General features: G+C 35.3%; 1 long non-coding RNA gene across 1 annotated transcript in view; it reads left to right on the forward strand.

Moving 5' to 3' along the window:
* LOC122789319 overlaps positions 1 to 7,091 on the forward strand; it is a 103,451-nt gene extending 96,360 nt beyond the window's left edge. The window contains exon 3 of the long non-coding RNA XR_006362803.1: positions 5,394 to 7,091. This is a non-coding gene — a long non-coding RNA (uncharacterized LOC122789319). The remainder of the gene's footprint in view (positions 1 to 5,393) is intronic.
* Positions 7,092 to 7,605: the final 514 nt, after the last annotated feature.

The following is a 7,605-nucleotide window of genomic DNA, read 5'->3' on the forward strand; positions in this document are numbered from 1 at the left end:
ATTGTTTATTGTTATTTACTGTCTGCATACCTCAAAACCGTACTGAATTTCTCAGTTTTTTTACCAGTTTTGAGGTCCAAATAATGGGATGCCATGATTCCTGAGTGGCACCCCTTAATTTCTGAATTTCCCAGCTTTTAGTTTTTTAATTTTTTTTTCGCTGTTTTGATGTCAGCTCTGTGAACAGCCTGTTGGAATTGAGCTCAAGGGCTCAACATAACATGCAAGCATTTCCGGCAAACTGCAAGGTTGTTAATGGTGGTCGAATGGTTATGCTGCTGAGGAGGTAACTTAGGGAAGGAGGAATGGTTTCACTAATGAGGAGGTATTTATTCTGCTGCCATTATTATTTAGTCTGCCTGTGTGTGTGGAGGTAACTTACAAGGGAAACAGGAATGGTTATGCTGCTGCTTCATTTATTATCTATTCTGCTGCCTTTATGTAGTTTGCCGAGCTGTTCATTTATTATGCTGCCTTTATGTGGTCTGCCAAGCTGGTTTGTGTATTTATTCTGCTGCCGTTATTATTTAGTCTGCCTGTGTGTGTGGAGGTAACTTAGAAGGGAAGCAGGAATGTGGTTATGCTGCTGCTTCATTTATTATCTATTCTGCTGCCCTTATGTAGTTTGCCGAGCTGTTCATCTATTATGCTGCCTTTATGTGGTCTGCCGAGCTGGTTTGTGTATTTATTCTGCTGCCGTTATTATTTAGTCTGCCTGTGTGTGTGGAGGTAACTTAGATGGGAAGCAGGAATGTGGTTATGCTGCTGCTTCATTTATTATGTATTCTGCTGCAAAGGTAGTCTGCCAAGCTGCTTCATTTATTATGCTGTCTTTATGTAGTCTGCCGAGCTGCTTTATTCGTTATGCTGCCTTTATGTAGTCTGCCGAGCTACTTCATTCGTTATGCTGCCTTTATGTAGTCTGCCGAGCTACTTCATTCGTTATGCTGCCTTTATGTAGTCTGCCGAGCTGCTTCATTCGTTATGCTGCCTTTATGTAGTCTGCCGAGCTGCTTCATTCTTTATGCTGCCTTTATGTAGTCTGCCGAGCTGCTTCATTCGTTATGCTGCCTTTATGTAGTCTGCCGAGCTGCTTCATTCGTTATGCTACCTTTATGTGGTCTGCCGAGCTGCTTCATTCATTATACTGCCTTTATGTGGTCTGCCGAGCTGCTTCATTCATTATGCTGCCTTTATGTGGTCTGCCGAGCTGCTTCATTCGTTATGCTGCCTTTATGTGGTCTGCCGAGCTGCTTCATTCATTCTGCTGCCTTTATGTGGTCTACCGAGCTGCTTCATTCGTTATGCTGCCTTTATGTAGTCTGCCGAGCTGCTTCATTCATTATGCTGCCTTTATGTGGTCTACCGAGCTGCTTCATTCATTCTGCTGCCTTTATGTGGTCTACCGAGCTGCTTCATTCGTTATGCTGCCTTTATGTGGTCTGCCGAGCTGCTTCATTCATTATGCTGCCTTTATGTGGTCTGCCGAGCTGCTTCATTCATTATGCTGCCTTTATGTGGTCTACCGAGCTGCTTCATTCGTTATGCTGCCTTTATGTAGTCTGCCGAGCTGCTTCATTCATTATGCTGCCTTTATGTAGTCTGCCGAGCTGGTGTGTGTATTTATTCTGCTGCCGTTATTATTTAGTCTGCCTGTGTGTGTGGAGGTAACTTAGAGGGAAGCAGGAATGGTTATGCTGCCAAACTGCTGCTTCATTTGTTATGTATTCTGCTGCCTTTATGTAGTCTGCTGAGCTGCTTCATGGTGTGTGTGTGTGTGTGTGTGTGTGTGTGTGTGTGTGTGTGTGTGTGTGTGTGTGTGCAGGCATTTGAATGGTAACACAAAACCTTTTATTCTAGAATTTTTTAAATTTATAAGAACAATATTTAAAATTTGTCCCCCCTATTTTTGGGGCTGTATTCCCCCATTATTGGCTTCTTTGTCCATTTTTTTGTGTTAAGAGGTTGAGAGCTATGTACATATGAATAGCTACTAAGTTCAGTAAATAATGCACATCATAAATTCAAAAACATACCATTAAAAATAAGGTTACAGTGACATGGATATTAAAGGCTTGCATATGGTTTATCATTCAGAAATATTTAAATTTCTTTTCTTTTCATTTTAGTGTTATCAGTTATTAATTTCCAGTTCCAGCTAAGAAAATAATAATATTCGACTGTTGTTATATTCTAATCAGTGCATTATTTATACACCCTGAGTAAGATATTCTATATTTATTCTTAGCTTACTTCAGGAAATATGAATGTGTTAAGCATTTTTTTATATAGTTTATAATCTGGGTGCCAGGCAGTGACATATAATGATGGGCACTTAAAAGTACAGTCACAACAGTACTACTTATATTGAGAACAAGCTTGCATATAGTCAGAGATTTGTCCTAATTCTGTGATACAGCAAGGAATGTTGGTGAACTTCCATGTAAAAAAAGACCAAAATGCTAATGTGAGTTATGATGTTTGATGTTTTAGTAGAGATATTAGAGTAGTGTGATTGAAGTTTTATTTTATTTATTATTGTATTTGTAGGACAGAGTATTGATCTCCACGGACCCTTTTTGGGTCTATATCATATGAGCAAAGTTCCAAAACATTGAATCATTAAAGGACGAACTTTTTATGTCTGAAGTCTCGGAACTTCAAACACACATTAAAAAAAGTGAAAACAGTAAAAAAAAATGCTCTATTCAGGGGGGCAAGCCCCCCCTGCACCCCCCACACCTTCCGCTACTTAAATATACCAACTCTGAGATCACACTACAGTGCAGTAAAGGGAAATCTTCCCTTTCCGCGATCTATGGCAATCTCCGTTATATGCTTCAACGTTTTGCAGCTTCAATCATTACAGTTCATTCTTTAATGATTCAGAGATGTAAGACTTCGATCATATGATAGGAACTCTTTTCAGTCAGCCTGAGAGAATCATTTGGCAAAGTGACTTTTTATTGTCAGTCTCTAGTATCACACTTTTTTGTCAAAAAAGCTATGTAATCTACATTTACTTATCTAATCCTTAAAGAAAAGGTTTAAAAAATACCTGCAGACAGACACAGTGGGTCACTTTGGGGGCATATTTTGGTTTTTTGTTCTTCAGCTTGCATTTGAAAGTTGGTATCCCACAATTCTGTTGGAGTGGGCGGGGCTACTTATTCATGTATGCAAATTATATGTTAATCAGTGTAGAGATTTGTACCTATTTTTCATGGGCCTTTGTCCAGATTTTTGATGCTTCCAGGTTGAGAGGTATGACTATCTGTCTGCCACTAATTTAGGCAAATTCAATCTGAGATCTTCATAAATGTTTCACCAAAATGTGCCTCCCCCTTTTTGGTGATGTTTCTATTTCTTTTGCTCCATTTCCCAATTCTCTATAAAACTTTTTTGAGTCATCACTGAATTGCTTATTTTTTTTCTTTTTTAATACTTATCTGTACACCTACATTTTTCTGCTTGTGCTGATATTTTTAGTTTTTTGGAAATAGTGTGTATTAAATCCTGATCTGTTTGATGTTGTACATTGATTTTAACACATCTGTCTTTCTAAGGATTCTTGATTATCTGTTCCCTTTTCTGTACTTTTCCAATAGTGATACTTCCTGCCTTAGTTGCATTATGGCTTCTCTAGTCGATATTTCCGTGATGGTCTTTGGCTTGTTTGCTTTCTTTCCCTCATTACTCTTAAAGTGGAAAGAAGACAATGAATGGATAATTTGTCTCTACATGTTTACCATTAAGTGGGGAAATTAGTAAAGTAAGTTGTTCAAAGGAGGACTATAGAAAGGTGTGGCTAAGATGTGCTCTGAGTAGCAGCAGTTCTTTTCAGCTCTGTCACTTCAGTATTTTTATGACAGTTTTTTCTCATAAAAGCTATCCTAAGAGGTGCAGCAATAGATTCTCCTAAATATATCCTAGAATAGTATATAAACATTTTATGAAATTTTGATTTTTTTTTTTTTCCTGTCAAAATTACATTGGATAACTTTCCTCTCATCACTGGACTTCAGAATGAGCTTCTCTAAAGCTAACCATCAAGAAACATCTCTTAAAAAGGAACTACAGTCCCTACTTTCTAACAAGTAGGACTTGTCGGTAAAAAGTGACAAAATGGACTTAAAACTAGACAACTTTAAGGAGAAATGTTCCAAACAAATGGAAATTTTACATGAGGATCTTCAGCAACAGAAAACACGAATCTGGAATTGAACAGGCACTTTATGATATGGATAGTAGATTACAAGAAGGAGAAAACAACACAGAATTTTTATTAAAACAAAATACCTTACTTCAATCAAAAGTAGATGACTTAGAAAACAGGTCACGTAGAAACAATATTAGAATTTTCAGTTTACTGGATAACATTGAAGGTAACAACTTGGCAAACTTTTTAAACTCTTGGCTGGATTAAGTCCTTGACCTCCCAGAAGCTCTATCTTATGGTATCACAAGAGCTCACAGATCATTAGTATCATCTAACACTAGTAAGAACAATTCAACTAAATCTGTGATTGTGAGATTTCTTTCTTCACATGACAAAGAAATAATCCTCAAAACAGCTTGGGCTAAGGCTCCCATTAAAATAAAAGATAACATTATTCATTTTGACAATGACTACTCTCCAATGGTTGTAGCTAAAAGAAAACTTTTTTGCCCTTAATTAAAGAACTAAAAAAATGCCAAATAAAAACCAACTTGCTGCTCCCAGCCAGACTTAAAATCTTTCTATAAGACGGTCCGAAAACATTTGAAGACTTGGATGCTGCTCTTTCATTTATTCGAACAAATAAAATTCTTGACAAAATTGAAGAAATGGAATGGGCTAATGCAAGTTTGAAAAGAATAGCTGAAAATGGTTCATGATAAATACTCTGAAAAAAAAAGAAGCTGGAAAGTTGAACGACTATTTGCTCTTTTATTATAGATAACTTTTGATTTGCTCATTGAAAATCCCAAATGGAATTTTTGTTGTCTCTTTTATATGGAATTTTATGTATGGACTTAAAACTCAGGTGAGCAACTTATGATATTGTGCTGTTAAATATAAAATAATACTCTGCACCAGGGAAAATGAATAATATATAAAAAAGGGAAAGTTATTGTTATTTATTGAAATGCTTGCTTGTCATTTCTGATTATTTTTTTGGTTCATTTGATATCCAGATTGCTGATTTATGTGTATTTATATGGGGTTTGATGTGTAATCTGGTTATCTTCATGGTCAACTATTATTAGGTATGTTTTAGCAGTTTAGTAACTCTGGGCTTTCTCTGAGCTTTATATAAGAGCATGAGCCACTCCAGTATTTAATACTATTTAAAACACTTAGTTTCCTGCTAAAGCTGCTGTGTTTATTTTTTATTCATTTTATGCCCTAGAAAACTTATCTCGAGCCATTGGAAGCCAGGATTGCTTATCTAAGCATCATCATCGTGCGATTTGACAGATCGTGAACTCCGAACTTTGCTCTGATGTCACATCAGCAGGAAAGAATGCTACAATGCTGCTAGAATCTCCAAAAGGATTCAACACTTGAACATCTTGAACACATGCAGTAACTGTCCTTTTACTGTATTATAATCACTCATTGAACTGCCTGATGCATGGTCTTGTTTTTTGGTGTTGTATTACCTCTCAGCTTGCCTTGCAGCATTTAAAACACCCTGTAGGTGTTTCATGACATCTTTTCTGCCTCCTTTTGATTTCACCATTCAGTGTAACAGTCCGGTGGTATGCTACATATGATAGCTCATATACTCATGCTTGAAATATTGGTTTTATCAGATTACTAAAGGTAACAATGCATGCTTGACTACAAATGTTGTACTTACCTCTGGCTCTCGCATTTTTTTTACTTTCAGCTTAGCAATGTAACACTACCTGAGGACAAGAGTGTATTTTTTTTTCTTTCTTTTAGGGTACATTGATGTTTTTTGATGAGTCCATCAATCTTTAACCACCACAGATTATAATATTTCTGTGTAAATTCTTTCTTAGAAACTAATGACATTTTTATTTCAAACATTGTTTTACCCACTGCTGAATGGTCTTATTTGTAGTATTTTAGAAGCAATCAGAGCTTTGAATCCTGTTGCAGCAGTTGTTTAGTAGTGCTGTTTGCTCCTAGCATATCATCTCAGCAGATTATAATATTTCTGTGTAAATTCTTTCTTAGAAACTAATGACATTTTTATTTCAAACATTGTTTTACCCACTGCTGAATGGTCTTATTTGTAGTATTTTAGAAGCAATCAGAGCTTTGAATCCTGTTGCAGCAGTTGTTTAGTAGTGCTGTTTGCTCCTAGCATATCATCTCAGCAGAACTCAATCACAGATTTATGTATATCACAGCAGTACCATCCACTGGCTTGCTGAATGCATATTGTGTGCAGTATCATAAAATGATCTGTGCTTCCGTAGCTCACAGTACCTGCTATTAGTTTGTATGGTGTTGTACTTACTCTGTGGTCCACTGCCTAACTATATTTGCTGGCTTGTTAAATGAGTGCTTAATTGTACTTGTTGCAAGGTTTGTAAAAGGTATCCATACTTGAGGATTGTTTATGCTATGTTTATTCAAGTCCGTCTTTTCTCCTATAGTGTTTACCTTCTCTTCCATTTTTTTCTCTTTACTCTTTTACCCCATTCCTTTCTTTCTTCTGTCTCTTTATGCTACCAATTTATCATATACCTTTGGTACTTTCTCACATTTAACCCCCTTCGTTATTCCCTTTTCCTAGGATTTACACCAGCTTATGCACAGTGCAGACTGCTGCTCTACCCAGCCTGATATCAAAATTGTTGCTTATTTATTAATAAGTGTTTTTATAACATCTTCAGGCTACAGCTGTATTTGCTATTAACTTCAATTTATTCTCGTTACTTTGGTAATATGCTACTTTTGGTATCTTTATTGACCTACCTTACACCTGATTAATAGTCACATATATGAACTTGATTTAAGAAGCTATTAAATGCTTTGTATATAACGGGAAAGGGTAGTCAAAAGATATTATATGTATGTTGGTTTGTTTTATGCCTATTGATTTACCTCACCCATTCATATAGATATTTATGCACACTATATCATTATTCATATTTAAAAGGTTTATATACACGTGATATATGCATATATGATGTGTATATAATACGTATATATATATATATATATATATATATATATATATATATATATATATATAATAAATAGAGTGATTTGATAAAAAGTAAGTAAACTAGTGTGTCAAAAAGAGGAAAAGACTTAAACATGTAAAGTGTTGCTAGTCATGAATAGATACAAATATACATTTATCCTTTTGTATTAATAATTTACTAAAATGCAATATCTTCTAATAGAAGTATTAAGAAGGTTATCTCATGATATAGTTTAGATTTATTTTAAACTATCAACTGTGTATAAGAAAATATTGGTTGAATTTAACCACTGAACCTAAGTTTTATAGCTTCTCTAATTTATAATTACTATTTGATAGTTCTTTCTTGATTGATCTACATTATTATGTTTGCTTTGCCTATTGATGTGCTATTACTATACTGTTTACTAAGCTTATTTAATATTTTGATTTCAAT

The sequence above is a fragment of the Protopterus annectens genome, chromosome 14.part0 (assembly GCF_019279795.1).
Source record: "Protopterus annectens isolate FY-2018-M chromosome 14.part0, PAN1.0, whole genome shotgun sequence".
In the NCBI taxonomy this organism is placed as follows: domain Eukaryota; kingdom Metazoa; phylum Chordata; order Ceratodontiformes; family Protopteridae; genus Protopterus; species Protopterus annectens.